General features: G+C 41.4%; 1 protein-coding gene across 1 annotated transcript in view; it reads left to right on the plus strand.

Annotated features, from left to right (window-relative positions):
• Positions 1-17,281, plus strand: part of SEMA5B (semaphorin 5B) — a 266,561-nt gene that overhangs the window by 65,791 nt on the left and 183,489 nt on the right. The window contains exon 2 of the mRNA XM_059852719.1: positions 15,147-15,207. The gene's annotated coding sequence lies outside the window, so the exon portion shown is untranslated. The remainder of the gene's footprint in view (positions 1-15,146; positions 15,208-17,281) is intronic.

Raw genomic sequence — 17,281 nt, forward strand, 5'->3', positions numbered from 1 at the left:
ATCAGAAAAATATATAGGCTGTTGCATTGTTTTTCTGAATTCCAGGTCATGGTACAGGGGAGATTCTGTGGTAAGGTTTCATTAAAAGTAAAGAAAGAACACTGAAAGCTCTGCTGCTGACCCAGGGAAAGTAAAACTTTGTCAAGACAAGTAACACTGGGCAGTCTTGTACTTTATTCCCTGCTGCTTATCTAAAGCACATTACATACATTCAATAGATTTCTACTTCTGGTAGTTTATAACTCCCTGAGTTTAAGAGCCTTTGACTAATTAAGAGCAGAGAGATTTTCACATAGCCCTACTGGAAGAATAATTTTCAAGTGTTTGGTTCTTTGGGGGCATATGAGGCCAAAATTACAAATAAGTGGCTGTGTAACTATACATATATATTTATACTTACCTACATAAATATGCAGACATGTACATGTATACACACATACATAAATATATACACACACATACATATATATGTCCATATCCATATTTGTTTGAAAAAAAAAGCCTTAGAAGTGAACAGCTTTGGCAGGCAGAATGTAGGTACTGTTTGCAGTCTTCTAGGTGGGTCTCTAGTTGGGTTATAAGTTATTTGCAAGTTAACCATGGAAGAATTTCAAGGGGTTTGATCCTACAGGTGAAGAAGCAGGTGTGATTGTGTGACTGCATGTGCACACATGCAGAAGGCAACTGGGAGGGATGTCTGTGCTTTAACTGAACAGACAAGTTTTCTTACTTCTGTCCATTGATGCTGATTTGAAATATGGGAGGCTTAGACTATTAAGGTAGCTCAGAAATGTCTTTCCAAAATGGGGTTTGGTCCAGGACCAGAGAAAGATAACCAGGAAAGGATCACAAGTGAGGAAATGACTCTGACAAATTGCACATGAACAGTGAGAAGGTAAAATGCATATGAAAAACAGCTGAGTTAAAAGAATGTGTAAATGAAGGGACAGGCAGCTCAGTTGAAACTCACAACTGCATTAACCCTACTGGTGTTGTATGCCTAACTCCACAATAAATCCTGTATCCCACAGCTCAAGATTTAGGAAAACATAAGAGTTCTTAACTTCATTCCTGTTTGACAGCCTGAGCCAGTGCCTCTCACATCACTGTGAACCTGATTGCCAGCTCTCTCCAAAGGCTTTGGCAGCACTGAGACCCAATGGGTTTTTAATTCCATGTATAGGTATTTGTGGTGCCACCAGGGAAGTGTCTGGTCTGAATCAGCAAATCTATCCTGAGATGAGTGGTGCAAAATGAAAGCAGTCAGGAAAAGAAGTATTTGTTGATGGAAGTTATCAAAACACTGCTTATTTTAGTGAAGGTTGAAAAACAGCTTTGTTGGGATAAGAGAATTTACAAATGTGTCATTATGCTGATGCTAAGATCACACCTGTAGCATCATGCACCAAGATCATGTTCTTAATGTCAGAAATCAGACTCCAAAGGAACACTGCACCATTAAAGGAGATACAGAAGCAGGAATGAATTTAGCCAGTTTCATCTAGAGAAATGCTTAATGGCAGGATGATCATCTTAAGGGTCATTTAATACCAGGAAAAGGAAATGATACATAACACAAGTAGTAACACAAAGAACAGTGAATTCAATTTAGTAAAGGGCAAATTCAAATTGGAAATGAGGCTAAACTTTTAGATGGTTAGGGGCAGTCAGAAAGGGAAATCATTTGCTTAATGAGGTAGTTATGACAAACTAGGTAGAAATACTTTGTTTTCTGAAATCAGCAAGTGTGACATTCAGTATTTCCTGCTTCATACAGTGGGTTCAACAGCAGAGTCCAGTGGTGTTTTGTCAGCCTTGTCCATCATGACCATTAGTTGCATTTATAATTTGTGTTTGAATAAAGGCACTATGGTGGTGTTGTAGAATCCTTCTTGTTTCTCTAATACCAAAGAAAGAAATTGGATATTTTGTATCTTCATAATATGAAACAAAAACTTAAGTGCGCTGGTGTTGTACAGGAGATGGAGATTTACAGCCTCATGACTTTTGTGCCTGGTCAGAACTGTGTTATAGAAAGCCTGGGGGGAACTCTTCATGGGGTTGTGGGGGGCTTGGGTACTTCACTCTTGACTGTTTTGAGGACAGTGGACACCTCAGAGGTACCTGCTGGAAATCCTACTCTTGTATTCCACTCCTGCTGTTTCCTTGAAGCAGAGCTGACCCCGTGGCTGTTGTTACACAGTGGGTGTCTTAATTCCCAACCTGCAGGGCTGGCTGCTCCAAATGGTCTCTTGGGATCCTGCCTGCTTACAGCACATTTTAGGAGCATGTCTGAAAACAGCCTTGTATCTGTGTTGCCAGGAAGGCTTTATGGAAAAGAGACTACAAATGCATACTGCCAGAACCTCACATCTGAGTAAAAGTGAGCCAAATGAATTTCCAGTGCAAATTTACTGGAATTGGTTAACAGTGCAAGAACTGATACTGATATTTAAATCAGTGATTCTGATACAATAAAGACAAGTGATTAACAAAACTGTTTATCTTTTTGTAGCACAGATATAGAGTTGATAGTTCTTGCTTTATTTTAAATATATTGATAGGCACAAATTAATGAGGTTGCATAGGGATCCCAGCTACCAGTTAATGATTGCCAATTGATGAGTTTTGCAATGTCTGAAAATTTAAAGATAACATCCAATGCATGGAAGTGGCTCCTGTTGTCCAAAACAGCTGATCATTACTGTGTTTAAGAAACAGAATTCTTACAAGGATTTGAGCTGCTCAAAATTTGATGCAATTTTTCCAGGACCTAGATAATCATCAAGAAATTAATGTAGAACTGTGATCTCACGTCGTTTGGAAAATTAATGGAATAATCTGATGGGCAGAGCTTGCTATGGATCTAACTGTACACTGGAAAATGAGTCTTTAGGCCTTGATCTCTGTCAACAGCAATGGAAGTGGAGAAGACAGTAGATTTTATTCTGTAATTATCTGAAATGAAAATGGGAGGTGTCCTAAAGAGAAATAGAGGAGCATTGCTTTCAGCAAAGAAAATAGGGCAGCCTAAATACTAGCACTGGTTGTTACATGCTACTATGGATGTGTGTGTTAGAGAGCTGGCTGAAAGATAAATTTATTCCTGTAAAAACATTGCTTTATAGAGATCTTCTTTGGGCTTTGAGATTTTCATTGGAGAAGTAGAAAATTAGCAGTTTCCAGCTACCAGAGATTTTCAGATGGAAACCTGTTTGCTAGTCAAGTTTCTTTTCCCAGTGCAAATACATAAACACTTGCAGGAAATCATCTGTACTGCTGTGGACATTATTTCCTCTGCAGTACAAGTGAGTTCATTTTTGCAATCTGTCCTGCCTCTTGGTTCTGCAGCATCCCTTACTGAATGTGTAAGTCACTTTAGCTGCAAACTCTCACTCTGGTTGTGAGATTTCAAGCTTTGCTTCTAGGTTTCTGTTGCAATCAAAAGTTTGTATGCTGCTTGGAGGACTTGCTATCCCAGTTGCTCTCAGATCTTGTCTGCTCTTTGGTGAAAATTAGTAACAAAGTGTTTGTGATGTTCTGTGGAAACAATGGCAGCAGTTGCACTGGCAGTAAATGTCAAAGAAAGAAGCTGTAAAGGCTGAGGAAAGTAAATACGAGTTATCAGGAGTCAGCACAAGAGATTTTGGTACCGTAACTCAATCTTTTTGGCTGGCGATAGTCACAGATTTAATCCACCTCTCATATGAGGCATTGAAGCACATGAACAATAACCTATGAAAGTTATACTGGTAGTGTTCCAGTGCCATAGAAAAGGTAATACTTCCACGGTGTTCGGCCAAAATATTTTTGGACCTATATAGCACATGACAAATGTTTATCAACTACTGTGGAGCATGTACTGGACCCAGCTACGTAACTGATTCCAGCTTTAGTCTTTTATGCTGTGACATTGAGTTGCTCCTTAGGATGCAAATGCCAGTTGGTCTTCCCCCAGCAGACCCCAACTTTATCCCTGTGTAAAATTGGCAGTGCTTTGTGGGGGAAGTCTTTCCTGTGTTGTTAAATTAAGAACTTACTTTAAATATCTTCCCTCCTTCAAGTAGGTGTCAGTCACATTTTTTTGGTTAGATACCATAGACTAGTTCTGTGTCTGCTTTGGGTCTGCAGTTGAACAGAGAAGTTCATCATTGGGGGAAACAAGTCTTTCTTTAGAAGTGTTTAGAACTCTTCATTTTATCTGGGCTTGTCAGTGTCTGGCAGATTCTCCATCCTTTGGGCCATTCCTCTTCAGCTCACTAGCAGAGCCATGATTAGCTCTGCATATAGTGGCAGGCTTGGGATTTCATTAATTTTCTGACGTTTCCTTCACTCTTTCTTGGGTTTTCTTTGAAATTTATTTTCTTTATAGGTGAAAAAGGATGGGTTCTGCTCTGAATCTGGTCTTTGCTCTGTTCTTAGCACTTGTAATTACTACAGGACTGCACTGACCTGAAGTGGGGCTGCAACTGTGCTTAACATTTCTGCTTGGAAAAGCATTTATGAGATGCTGGCATGAGCATCTCATTTTGATAGGTTTACTTGTACTGTTTAGAACAATCTGAGGAGATTTATAATTGCTTGTTTTGTGATACAGACACAAAGAATTAAGTAAAGGCTTTATAAGTTACGTCTTTTTTCCTCTAGCCAAAGAAGCGCTGTCATGTTTTCATATATCAACTTATTTAGGGTCAAAGTTTGACTTCTCTCTGAATTTGATAGGCATATATAAGTGCTGCATCTGAGTAGTTCACAGAGGGATTTTGGCACTTTGATTTTTAAATGCAGTGCCAAAAGTGTGGAGATAAAAGTGTAGCTTGATTAGAATGGAGCCCATGCAATGACAGGAGGTAAATTTTCAGCAAAAATTACTGTGAGAGGAGACGATGACTTAGGAAACCAATTGCAATTAAAATTGTTGTAACTGAGTTGATACTAGAGGTAGAAAACTGCTTTTGATATTTGCTAGCTAGGCAGAAACTGAGAAAATATGTGTTTTCTGAGAACAGAGATATGGAGGAAAGATGACTTATGTTTAAGGCTCTACACAGGGACTCAGAAAATTGACTTCAGTTCCTTTCCTGGCTGCCTCACAGGATGCCTCTGTAGTCTTGGGGATGATTACAAAGTTTTCACCATATGTTTATGCTGCATCTAGTGATCTGGAGCCTTCATTTTAGTTGGGTTTCATGAAATTCTAGCCTTCCAAGTAATATTTACTCACTCGTGTATACCAGAAAGTAAAAATAAATGGTCTTTGGAAAAATTAAACTGAGTCATGTTTACACTGAATAGGGATTCTGTGTCTTGGTCGGTGATGGAAGAAAAGTAGGCCCTTCAGAAATTATGACATGTCAGACTCAATGCTCAGACCCAGAATGGGATACTCTAAATTGTTTCAAAATTTTTTTTGAGGAGGGAAAAGGGAGAAGGGAAGATGGTGCTTACCACAAAGTTTATGAGCTATTTTCCCAGATCTTTGTCACATAACTCAGCAAAGAGGAAGGACGTGAAGTAGAGAGATCCTTCCTCAAAGAGGCCTTTGTAACACCATTATTTGTGTCAGCCAAATGCAGACGCACTTCTTTTTTAATGAAGGAAAAATTTGCCTATTTTTAAAAATAGATAAATCATCCACAAACAAGCTTATGTGAAAATTAGAAGCAAGAAGTCCAAAGAGGCATGCCGGAGAAGGAAGTTTGCAGAGTTCAAGGGATTCAGAGAAGACTGCAGTGGGACTGTCTCTGAGAGGGAGCGTTTACATCACCCATTCTTGACGGGTTTACCTTCTGGGACTCTGACCTTGGACTGCTGCCGGGGTTTGTCTTGGACTTGTCCTCTGGGCTGGTGAGTTAGTGATGGAATGACACACGTCTCTGTTGGGCTGAAACATGATATTTTCAGATGGCTCAGTGTGAGGGGTTTTGGTCTCTGATCATTCTGTCTCCTGCTTCAGTGATGAGAGGATATGTCAAGTAGTTAAAGCACAAATCTGGGAGCTGGAAGACTTGGACACTGTTCCTGAGACTGCCACAGCCTATTTGTGATTCTGGAGAAGTCAAAGAATGACAGACATTAGATGCAGCATTTTCCAGGGGCTCAATGACTTAACTCTGCTGTCATTAGACTCTGTGGGACTTTCTCTCTTGACTTTGTTGGGAACCTTATTTTTCAGACTCTCTATAAAGCATGCATGTTCCTCATTTGGTTATAAAAGAAATGTGTGCCTGCTGCAGTGTAGGGAATTGATGCAACTTTTTAGCTGCTGTATAATGGGTGGGAAAATCACAGTTAACTAAAAAGGTGGGTGACTGCTGCAGGCCCTGGTTATATACTACTTCAAATCCCAAATAGCATTGGTGTGTTTTGCCAGAGTCCATTGTTACACAAGAACCTACTACTTCTCAGTTAGTCAGGACAGATAGATGTGATGTAGTATAAGCAGGGGAATGCTGAGTGGAAATTGATTAGTTTGATCCTAGAATATATCCCACAAAAACTCAACAGATTTTCCACAGGAGCACTACAAGAAGTTTCTATTTATAGTTTGTACTCATTTTGTGCTGTCTGAAACTAGGAAGAGTTTCCACTTTGGAAAGGTTGTAGTTTAAGTTTGGAAAATGGAAAGGAATTTTTAAATTCCTTATTGAAAATAATTATTTTATTCTAACAGAAATATCAAATATTTTTCTCTGATTTTGGAGAATGATGGACCCAAGACAGAGTTTTCCAGAACAACTGATCTGGTCCAATCATGTTGATTCATTTCCCTTTGCTCTGTCCGGCAAAGACATATGGGTCCAGAAATGTTTTTCCAGGGGAAGTGTCAGTTTCAGTCCTGCAGACAGCTCCCAGGCTGGGAGTCCTCTGAAAGAGAGGAGATGTGAAGGAGGCTGCAGGAATCAATCAATCAAGTGGTGCCATTAGCAGGCAACAGTCTGCAGAGACGTGTTCAGAAAGCCCCAGAAATCCCAGATACACTGCTCTTCTGCAGGTTGCTATACTGAGCAAAACTTGGTCATCTCACAAGGGAGAATGGGATCATATGGCCTAATTCTGCTGCTGGACAAAAATACACATCCAGAGGGACTGAGTGCCTCAGTGCCTAGAGAAAAAAGGGATAGTCATGTGCCCCTTATGCCCCAGAGGCTTGCTCGAGCAAGTCTGTCCTGTACCCTGGGCAGTCTAGGGGCAGAGGAATGTTATTGTATTGAGAGCTGTTAGACTGCGTATCAGGGATCCTAAAAGCCCTGTGAGTTTGATCTTAAAATTTGCTTGTACTTCCAGTACTTTGGTTTGTGGCATGGCTGTGCAGGTGGGGGAGCACTGGCCTGTAAAAGCCCTGCCCCTGTTGCTGTTCACCCAGTGTGAGCTGGTGGGAAGCTGAGCAGCCGACAGGACCAGCAGCACAGGCTTGGTCCCCTTACCTCTCTTCTTTGAAAGACCTGGCGGAACTGAAAGACTGGATGTGTCAATGTCAACTGATCAAGCTTTAATCAGAAAAGAGTCATTTTGGAGATTTCCTGGGCAGAGCTGCTCTCCATATCCTGGGTCTGGCTAAGAAACAATGCAAAAGGTGAACTTGGCTCAGTGGCTTTTACTTCTTTGATCTGTCTTGCCCAGAGTGGTACATTCTGCGCCAGAATGGTGCAGCTGTACTCTTTGGAGGAAGAATATGAATTTTATTTAACTAAAAATGTTTGCAGTTATTTCCTGTCTCTCCTTGAATTCTTTTCATATTCATATTCATGGATTTAGTGCTAATGAGAATAACTGTATGTTAAAAAGATCATCTGTCCCTTAAAAGGTCTCTTGGAGTAGCCAAAGGGATGGGGGAAAAAGAAATTAACAACAGCTTCCTCTGAATTTTTGACTCATCACCTAAATTAATCTTGGTGATTTAATTAATCTTAAAGAAATCTTAGTGTTAAAGAAAAGTGTGCAGCTTGGTGTGAGTATCCAGGACACTCTGTCTGGCTCCATGACTTACCCTGCCTTGCCTGTGTATCCAGTGTGCTCTGGTGTGGGATTATGCTCTGCCCTCAGGTACCTGCCATACTTAATGCTGTGTAATCAGACTGAATTCAGGACTAATGTTGGCTATGACAGAGGACTATTTCCAAGCAGCTGTAGGTCTAGTTTAGGCCTTTTAGGATCAAACTTTCATTTCCAATATAAAACCACTGAAGGAAAGAGTTTATCTTTCACAGCTCTTGAAAGTAGAACCTAGAGTTAAGTATTGTCTTCGAGCACTATTCCGGGCCCTGCCTCTGTGACCTTCCATGGGTATGTACATGCTTTTGGTGACAGTCCTAAGTTAATAGTCATGGCTGTGTATGGAAAAGGCAGGAATGAAAATAATGCCTAACTTCAGGGTGCTCTTGCAAGCAATGAGGAATAGTGTCTGGGAAGCACCGGCTGGTACGTTGGGGTTTCCCCCTTCCCCCAGCTGTGCCACTGGTCTGCTGTAAAATCCTTTGCAAATCATTCACCTTCTCTGGGGGCTCAGTGTAGCTTTTGTGCGGCAGGAACAATGATTCCTTTCAGCTCTGCATCCACAGTGGTGATTGCACGGGACTAACGAGCAGTAATGCAGCCTTCAGGGAGCTGCAGTGCTGAAGCCACTCTAGTGAGTGTTTTGTGCTGGGAGAAGAATAGATCCTTAAAATATTTAATCAACAATCGCTGGATATATATACCCCCACTTCTGGATTAAGTACTCTTAGTGATTTAGGGCTCTCTTATGTCTTTACCTCTTTTGTTTATCTCATGTTCTCATCAATCGGAGCTTCACTTTAGATCATGATAAAGCACTTTAACCATGCCTTTACTGGCTATAGTTGTTAGAAAATCTTCTGCATATTTTTAATTGTTTTAAAATAGTGATTCCATTCTCACTTTCTGAAGTATCTTGACTTTTTTTAAAGGGAAAGAATAATGAATTTCCATATGGGTTATACCTTGTAAAAAGATTATCTCCATTTGCTCTTTTTAGAAACTTTTCAGAAGGGAAGGCACTGTCCCAATGCACAGAAGCAATTTTTCTTTTCAATGGATCCTGTGACTCAAATCTAAACCTTTGCTCTCAGAGGAGCACTTTTCAAATGTTTACTTAATGCTTGATTCCTGATAGGCAGTCTGGAGAAAAAAACAGATGAGGTGTTACTCCTGAAAGTTATACTGCTTTATATTGTTTGAAAGGCAGAGATTGAACTGATTTGTCTAGCAGCTGGCCTTTTCTCAGCTGGGGGAAAAAGTTCCTTTGTAGCTCAGGCTTTTATCAACAGTCCAATAAAAGTGTTTTATATATATACATAAAAAATCATACAACATATAAAGCCTTTTATCTTGATGGCTCCAAAATGGTTGACAAATTTGTCAAGTAATTTGTCAGCTACTTTCCTCAAAAGTTATCTCTTACTCCAGAAAGTTATCATGGAGGTATTTCTATGGTAGGTGAAATTATTCTTGCTACTGATAGGTTTGAAATAACAATCAGACTTGTAATGCATGCATTACAAAATTTTTATCTACGAATTTTAGAAATGTTTTCCTAGACCTTTTTCGTAGCTGAAACAGGTTGTTGTGGATGAGCAAAAACTGCATGAACTTGTGGGGATGCCTGCTTCTCTGTGATACCTCCGGACCCATCCCAGGCTTGGAGAGAACCCTCTGGGCAAGAAGTGAGTTGTCTTCCAGGGCCTCATGAAGTTCCTGATATAAATTTGCCCTTTACCTTGCTAGTGACACCATGACCTTCCATCGCCATTTTTCCATATAAACCTTATATATGAGCAGTGTTTGCCTCTTCTAGAAGGGCTCTGGATATATCCTACATGCACACATACTCTGCATCTGTGAGGATTCACCAGAGGATCCCTTGGCTCCTGAACCTTTCCCCTGTGCAAGTTGTTGGCTACCTCACGAGCAAACTGGTTGCAAGGTGGCTGAGGTTTCATGAAGGGATCCATAGCAGGAGTGTGTTAATGGACTCAAGTGCTATTTATTGGCTCCAGTGGATTTTGCTGCGCCCTTGGCATGTTCGTGTTTCCTGTATGAAACTTTGCTGAAGGAGCAGAACTGCAAGACAACATCCCAAATTCCAGCTGGGATGCGTAACTTGGCTACATGACACTCTCCCCTCTTTACCCCCCTTAACTACTTCCCATGTTAAATAGTTTCTCAGGACTCAAAGGGGAAAGAGGAAATAATCTCCAGGCCAATGATTCTCATAAGTAGAAAAGTTGCATCAAAAAATTAGCAATGATTAATAGGAAGAAATTGTCACTTGTCTCACTTGCCTGGAAGCTGTAGCTGGCTGAAATGACTGTCTTGGTGTAGAGGGGTTGGGATGCGCAGAGAGTGAGTGATGGGGGTAGGGATTTATTTTATATATATTTTCAAATTGAAAAAAAAAAAGTGTGATTTATTTTCCTTTGCCGCAGCTTGCTCCAAATTTTCAGTTTTACATTAATAGCTGTGGGAACAGCAGTTCTTACTGCCATATACTTTAGCTATTAACACTGTGTCTGGTTTGACAGTACATCTCTCAATTTATTTTTTTTAATTCCCTTGTGATCATAAAATATGTATCAGCCTTCCTTTCTAATCTCCTTTGTCCAGTTAGCTATTTTCTATCTTTTCTCTGTTTGAATTTGATTTTTCTAGCAACATATACTTAATCAGAAAAAAGAAACCCTCTATCAAAACTCCCTTTTTTCAAAATTTAAAGCCTGATTGCATTCATATTTAATGGAATGATTTCTCCAGTAGCCCCTAACAGCTTTCTACCCAAAATGTTTGCTTCACTGATATTTTAATTGCTGTAATAATCAGCATTCTGAGTACGAGGTCTTTCCTCTAGCTCAGTAAATCCATACTGGCTGAGTAAAGCATGTCTGTGATTTATGTGCAGATAAACAGCTTTGGATCCTATCCAATCACTTCATCAGTTTTAATTCGGCTGCCTAATCAGTAGCAAACAGAAGGATTGCTTTTTGCTGGTTTGGTTGTTGGGGTTTTTTTGCTTTGTTTTGTTTTTAACAGGATTGGGGGTGTTAATACAGGGTTTGGCATGTTCTCCAGAACGGCACAAATAGCTCCCCATTTCTCATCATCTTTGTGTCAAAATCAGCTGCAACTTTCTGAAAGAGTTTATAAGAAGGGGATGAGATGCCAAGCTGTGCCTTTGGGCTTTCGGTGGTATCTAAGGAACCAGGCAGATATGCAGTCTGAACAGCCAGTCTGCTCTTATCTCATGGTTTATAAAGGACTTCCCTCAGATGCCTGAGAAAAGTGGAAGAGCTCATACAGAAGCAGATTTTGTTTACTCTCTGTGTTTAGGGGTTGATGCCTTCAAAATCATTTCCACAGCAATTACTATACTGCAGTTGCTGTTTACTGCAGGCAAAGTGTCTTGGGAGGGTCCTGGGAGGTGCAGGGGGCACTGTGGGGTGCAGCTGTGCAGGAGTGGGACAGCAGAGCCCACTCCCCCTTTGCACCCTCAGCCTTTTGCTTGCTGCACAAGCCAGAGGGCTCCAGATGATTCCAGACTGGCTCTTTGAGATTAAGGCTCGTGACCACAGTTCCTGACCTCATTTTTGTCTAAAATAACCTAAGCAAATGCCTGTTAAGGTTAAAACATTGCACCATTTACAATATCATCTATTAGTGCCATGTGTCAAGAGGTGAAGCATTCTCTGATTTATAAGCAGCCTCTGAAGGATTACAGAGACCAACCCCATTCTGGACATCAGATCTAGGGCATGCGATACCATCTGTAATAACAAAGCTTGCCTAAAGAGCTTAGAATGGTTTGAGTAGTAAACCATGGCTGTGTGTCTGTGAACCTTGTCAGCTCTCCTGGCTGCTTCATTTCAGTGTGTAACTATGCCTGGCCACTCCATTTACACTGGGAAACTGCAAGAGGTATTAGTAGCTCTTCCTCTGTATCTACTTTTCTCCTGTTTCATAGCAGCACTTGCTATGCAAGCAAGGAGCAGGCTTGGGAAGGCTGTGCTAGGCTGTGTGGGTACCATTGGAGTGTTTACAGGGCAGATTGACTGGGAAGGGGACACTGGCATTGCTGCTCTATCTTCTTGGGGTTTCACATCATAACCCAGCTGACACATGCCACCTTTTTTCCATGTCAGGTTAAACCCTCCCAGCTCTGTGTGAAATTTCACTCTTACCAAGAATCTCAGCCAGGGCTGCTCCAGTCAAACTTTTTGGCTCAACCTTAATTTCTTGCACACTCCCATAGCTGTAGGCTTTAAATAGACATTTGAATCATCACAAAATTCGGAGAATTAGGCTGGGCTGGAGGGAAGGGCAGGGCACTGGGTGTGTGGCATTTTGGGATCAGTTCTCTGGACAAATGTGGGTGTCTCAAGGGACCTTGAGTGAGGAGTGTAATCCATCTGCTGTGTTAGATTTTTTACAGCTTGCAAAAGGGCAAAAGCACCTTGTTGCCTTTGACTGGCTATGAAGAGAGAATAAAACCCATTAATAAAGAGAAGACATTTAGACCCAGTGGTGGTTCTGGTACAGCTCCACCTCCACTAACAGCACTTACTGGGCTATAAAAAGCAGTGCTGAACGAGTTTGCAAAAATGATTTGGCAATGTCTGTGGAGGGGGAAGTTTGGCCATTATATTGTTATTTATATTATGTTGCTTCTTTTAAATTAATGACAGCCTGTGGAGGGACTACCAGGCTTGGGATTCTCCTGGCTTTGACTGAGCACAATCTACAGCTTTGGTTCTCTTAAACTTAACAGGAGCTCTGAGCATTCCTGTTAAAATTGGTGGGAGATGAACTTCAAGAGTCCTGAAAGATGAAGACTATCCCATCTGTCTATCTGCTGCTTTAATGGAGAGATGAGAAAGATTTCATGCTGTAACCCTGCATGAGGGAATTCAGATGTCTAAGAAGAAATTTCAGGAGAAGGCTCAGTATCTTCCAGATCAAAGGGTTCATTTAGGGAATCTTCTATTCTCTAGCCAAAGGGGAGCTATTATGTTTAGAGAGGCAGTGTGCAGACCAGAATTCTTCTGCTGATGAAACTCTGAGTTTGTGGTGTCCCGTGGCTTTCTGTATAGAAATGACTACCTGCCAGTCCTGGAGGTTTGAGCTAACAGATGGATCTTGTTTTCTCACAAGCTGGTGTGCTGGGCTCTGGTCTGCCTCCTGGGATATCACCAAAGGAGCATTTCCACTGTCACCATTTTAAAGAAGCAGGAGTTATCTGACACTGAAGACTGAGTCCTTTTGGTGGGTGCTCTATCACCCCTGTGGGTGTCCCACCTTCAGGATTCAGCCCTGGCAGAACAGCTGCAGAAATGTGAAATGTTCACATCTTCATCCCTTTCCTATGATTTCTTCCATGAGGAAAAGACTGATAGGAGAAGGAAGGAAATGTGAAGAGTCTGTATGCATGTTAGTCTTAATATGTTGAAAGAGAGGACTGTGAGAGCCTTTTCTGGGTTATGGAAATGTGATGCATGAGGTTTCTTGAAGGAAACAATTGCTTCAGTCCTCTCAGAGAGCTGTGTGACTGGTTCCTCTGTTTCTGCAGTTTAGTTTTTCTCAGATGGTGCTACATTTATCATGACTTTCCTTTTGTCTTTTTCCTATTTTCCCTTTTACCCTCCCTTTCCCTTTTTCTCTTTCCCTTTTCCTGATTCATACTGTATAGAAGCCATTGTTCAAAAAATAATTACCAGGGTGGTAAGAATCTGCCTATGGCTAAAGCCTGATGGCCTGTCCCTGACTGCAGCACCTTAACCTACAGAAGCATTCTGGCATTATATAGAATTTTGTCAGATCAGATGCTAGTTTCCCTGGAAAAAGCATTTTGTCTTTTTAGTATCTCTACTCCTTGTCTGTGATGTAGCGTTAGCAGCACGTGCTCCTTCTCAGGAGCACAGTGAGGAAAAACCCATCTGGTTTGTGAATGCTCAGACATTGCTCTAATGGAAGCCATGTAAATAACTAGATAAATTATTTCATTGAGTTTGTCTGTCGAGCATAATGGGTAGCAGGGTCAGAATCTCTTCACAGTGATTCATTTCTTACTGGCTGAGTGGGATTTGTGCTCACAAGCCATTGTACAGCAGTCTCCTCCAATTTTTACTGTCTCTGTCTTTTCCCTGCCTACACTTCTAGCTCTTAGATCTCTTGCTGGTGAGCTCCAGGGAGCAGAGACTACAACAGCCAATGTCTGCATTGTGCTCAATGCAGGCACAGGGTGGACGTTTTGGTGCTGCCATAACTAAAGGATAAATTAGTATGAACTAATCAAAATTTGTTAGAATTTGTCATGATTTTTGCCTTTCTACTTTCAGGAAACTGTTATGTGGTTTGAATAAGACAAAAGGGTGAAAACAGTGAGAATAACCTTTCAGATGTGGGTTTCTTGAGCAAATGTGTTCATTCTGAGCTTTGCTTTTGGTGTTTCAAAGAGGGGATTTACAGGCTCTCTGCCCTGCCACACCTGTTGTGAGACAGGGCAAATCGTGCATGCTGCACTCGCACATCATCCAGCTGCAGCTCCTGCATTTACTTGAGCAGTTCAAAAAATTCTTAACTAACCCGAGCACATCTGTAGTTCAGCTGGCAGCAAGGAAGGTGCAAGGAACTCCAGCATGAGTGAATGATGAGGCAGGGTGAAGGATGGTGGGGACAGGAGTGTTCCCAAAGAGAGCATTGCAGTGAGGAGTAAGATACGGGTTCACAGCCTACATTTCTCACTGGTGCAAATCTCCCACTTGGAAACTGGGACAAGAGTGATTCCTTGTTTCTTCTGTGAGGATGAAGCATTTAGGATTATGAAAAATTCAGAGAGGACTGCAAAATTTCTCAGACAGATTGATTGTGTTGAAATATTTATTGTTTCCACAAACATTTTCTGCTACCTATTCTGTGGGCTAGGATTTTTTGCAGAAAGCAAATAATTACAGCTAAAGCTAGTTTTGAAGCAACCTTCAGGTAAGCATTAAGGAAAAATTTTTACATTGCTTTGTGGTTAAACTTTAATAATATTTTCATTACATTTGATTTCCAAACAATGTCAAAATTCTCTCCTGTCTGTTAGAAGGTGTAGTTAGAAATATCCACTAAAACCTGGTTTTCTGGTGTTTCCACAGGTCACTTAAGATTCTCCCTGGAGCGTGTCTTCAAATATGACACTTCAGTAATGCAGAAGCTGTAAGTAAATAAAATCATCTTTGCAGCCCTTGTTTTAAAGCTGTGTTTACACTCTTTCCAGAGCTTTTCTAGAACTCATCTTTGCTAGACCCTGTCTACTTCACAACAAGCTTGCAGGGAAGTCCCTGAGAGAAGACATGGTTTCAAAGTCAATCGTGCCATTTTAGATGCTTTGCTTTATCAACTTCTTATTTAATCTAAGAACTCCAGCAATGGTTGCCTAATCTGCAGGAAGAAAGCCCAAGACATCTGTCAGGATTGCAGGAAATGTCACAAGCAGACAAAATTAAAAATATCTCATTAGCATCTGTGAGCAGTGAATAAAGTGATACATACCAGAAGCTGGCATGCCATTGGTTCCCAGGCACAGAACCTTCCTTTGCTTGTGATACTAATTAAAAAGGCCTCCTAGAAACTGAACAAATGAACCCTAGAGGTTGCTGACCTTATCATGTATTTGTTGGCCTTTGGTAACTTGATGTCAGAGTTCAGTATCTTAAAAGTCTTATCAGAGAGATATCTCACATTGATATAAGCAATCACAGAGATTGCTTTTGGGCAATTCCTCATTGTGAATGCATGAAAAGGATACAGTTTCCTTCTCCTTCTCAACTTTTTCCATCTTTTTCAAAGGTGAGTTAGTAAGGTGCTAATTTTGGTATCTCTTTTCTGAATTCTGCATTGTTTTTCCTAATCAATTCTCTCAGATCTGCTCAATCTCCATTTAATTCAGTCAGCCACTCAACATCCAAATCTTTTGTAATAAAGAGAGTGCTAATTTTTCCATTTATTTCAATTGTCTTTCGTCAGGTGTTATCATATAACTCAATCATCCAGCATTGGAATTTGTAATTTAATCAATAAAGGAGGTCATTTTCCTCAAGAAGATCAAGGAAGAGAGATCTTGAGAAAAATGCACAGTGAAAGAAAGATGAACAAAAAAGGATGATGGGAACTGTGGTTGGCATTTAACAGCTGCACACCTAGGTGGCTATACTTGCCTGGCAAGTAGCAAGCAGAAGAGGTATTACTACTTTAATGGATATAATAATTTTGCCTATGCACTCATCTTGCAAAATCTAGAGGGACAATCATGGATAATACTTAAGTTGCTATAACAAGCACCTTGCACCATCTCCAGGTGTTGACAACCCCATAGATGAGCAGTAGTGTTCACACGAGCAGTTTGGTAACGAGAGAAACACCAAGAAAGAAACTTTGCTGTGTGAGCTCCTCCTGCTCACATGGCATTGTATAGTGTTGCTGTTGCTTTAGATAAGAGCAGAGGAGGGATGATCTGCAGCCTCCCTTGATGTGATCACTGAGGGGCCCAAGGCTTTGCAGCACAGGGATGTCCCTGTGTCCCTGCCCACTGTAAAAGGTGGCTGTGGCCTGTGAACCTGCTCAGTCCCTGCCTCTGGCTTTGCTTGCAGAGCTTCTGCAGCCCCAAGGGTGGGCATGGTACTGTGCTCTGCTGGCAGGATGAGGGGATGGCTGTTCATTGCTAGCAGTGAGACCTGTTCTGGTTTCCTGTCCTGGCCCATATGAAAGAGCATCTCTGCTAGTTCTGCCAAAGGTGTGAATTTTGCCCCATGGTGAGGTTTGTTTTGCATTCAGCCCCTGGAAGACAACATGCCCTTTGCAAACTGCCAAGCAGCTTTGAGGAAGGCCTGGTTGGGAGACTGAATGCCCCACCGGAGAAGTGCAGGTACACAGTTTGTGGTAATTGGGAGTGGGGCTGTGGCAGAGCCTCATCCCCAGTGGGTACAGCTCTGAGAAGCAGGTGAACAGCACTGAAGGCAATGAGCCATGGAGTGCCCAACCACCAAAGGGAACAGAGGGCACACGGGTGCAATGCATGAACATGAGGGGTATAAAAGGCTGGGCTAAAGAACAAGAAGGAGGAGCTGCTTTCAACCTTCTGAAATGAGACGGTGTTACTCTGTTTGGGTGAATGCTTAAAGCCCTCTGGAACTGTATGGTGATAACTCTGTGTATCGTGGCTGTCTCAGCTGTGACCTGTGCTGTAGCAGAGAAGCACTTCTGCTGGGCCACAGCTGGGAGTCTGTCCTTA

Source organism: Haemorhous mexicanus, chromosome 8 (genome assembly GCF_027477595.1).
Source record: "Haemorhous mexicanus isolate bHaeMex1 chromosome 8, bHaeMex1.pri, whole genome shotgun sequence".
NCBI lineage: Eukaryota > Metazoa > Chordata > Aves > Passeriformes > Fringillidae > Haemorhous > Haemorhous mexicanus.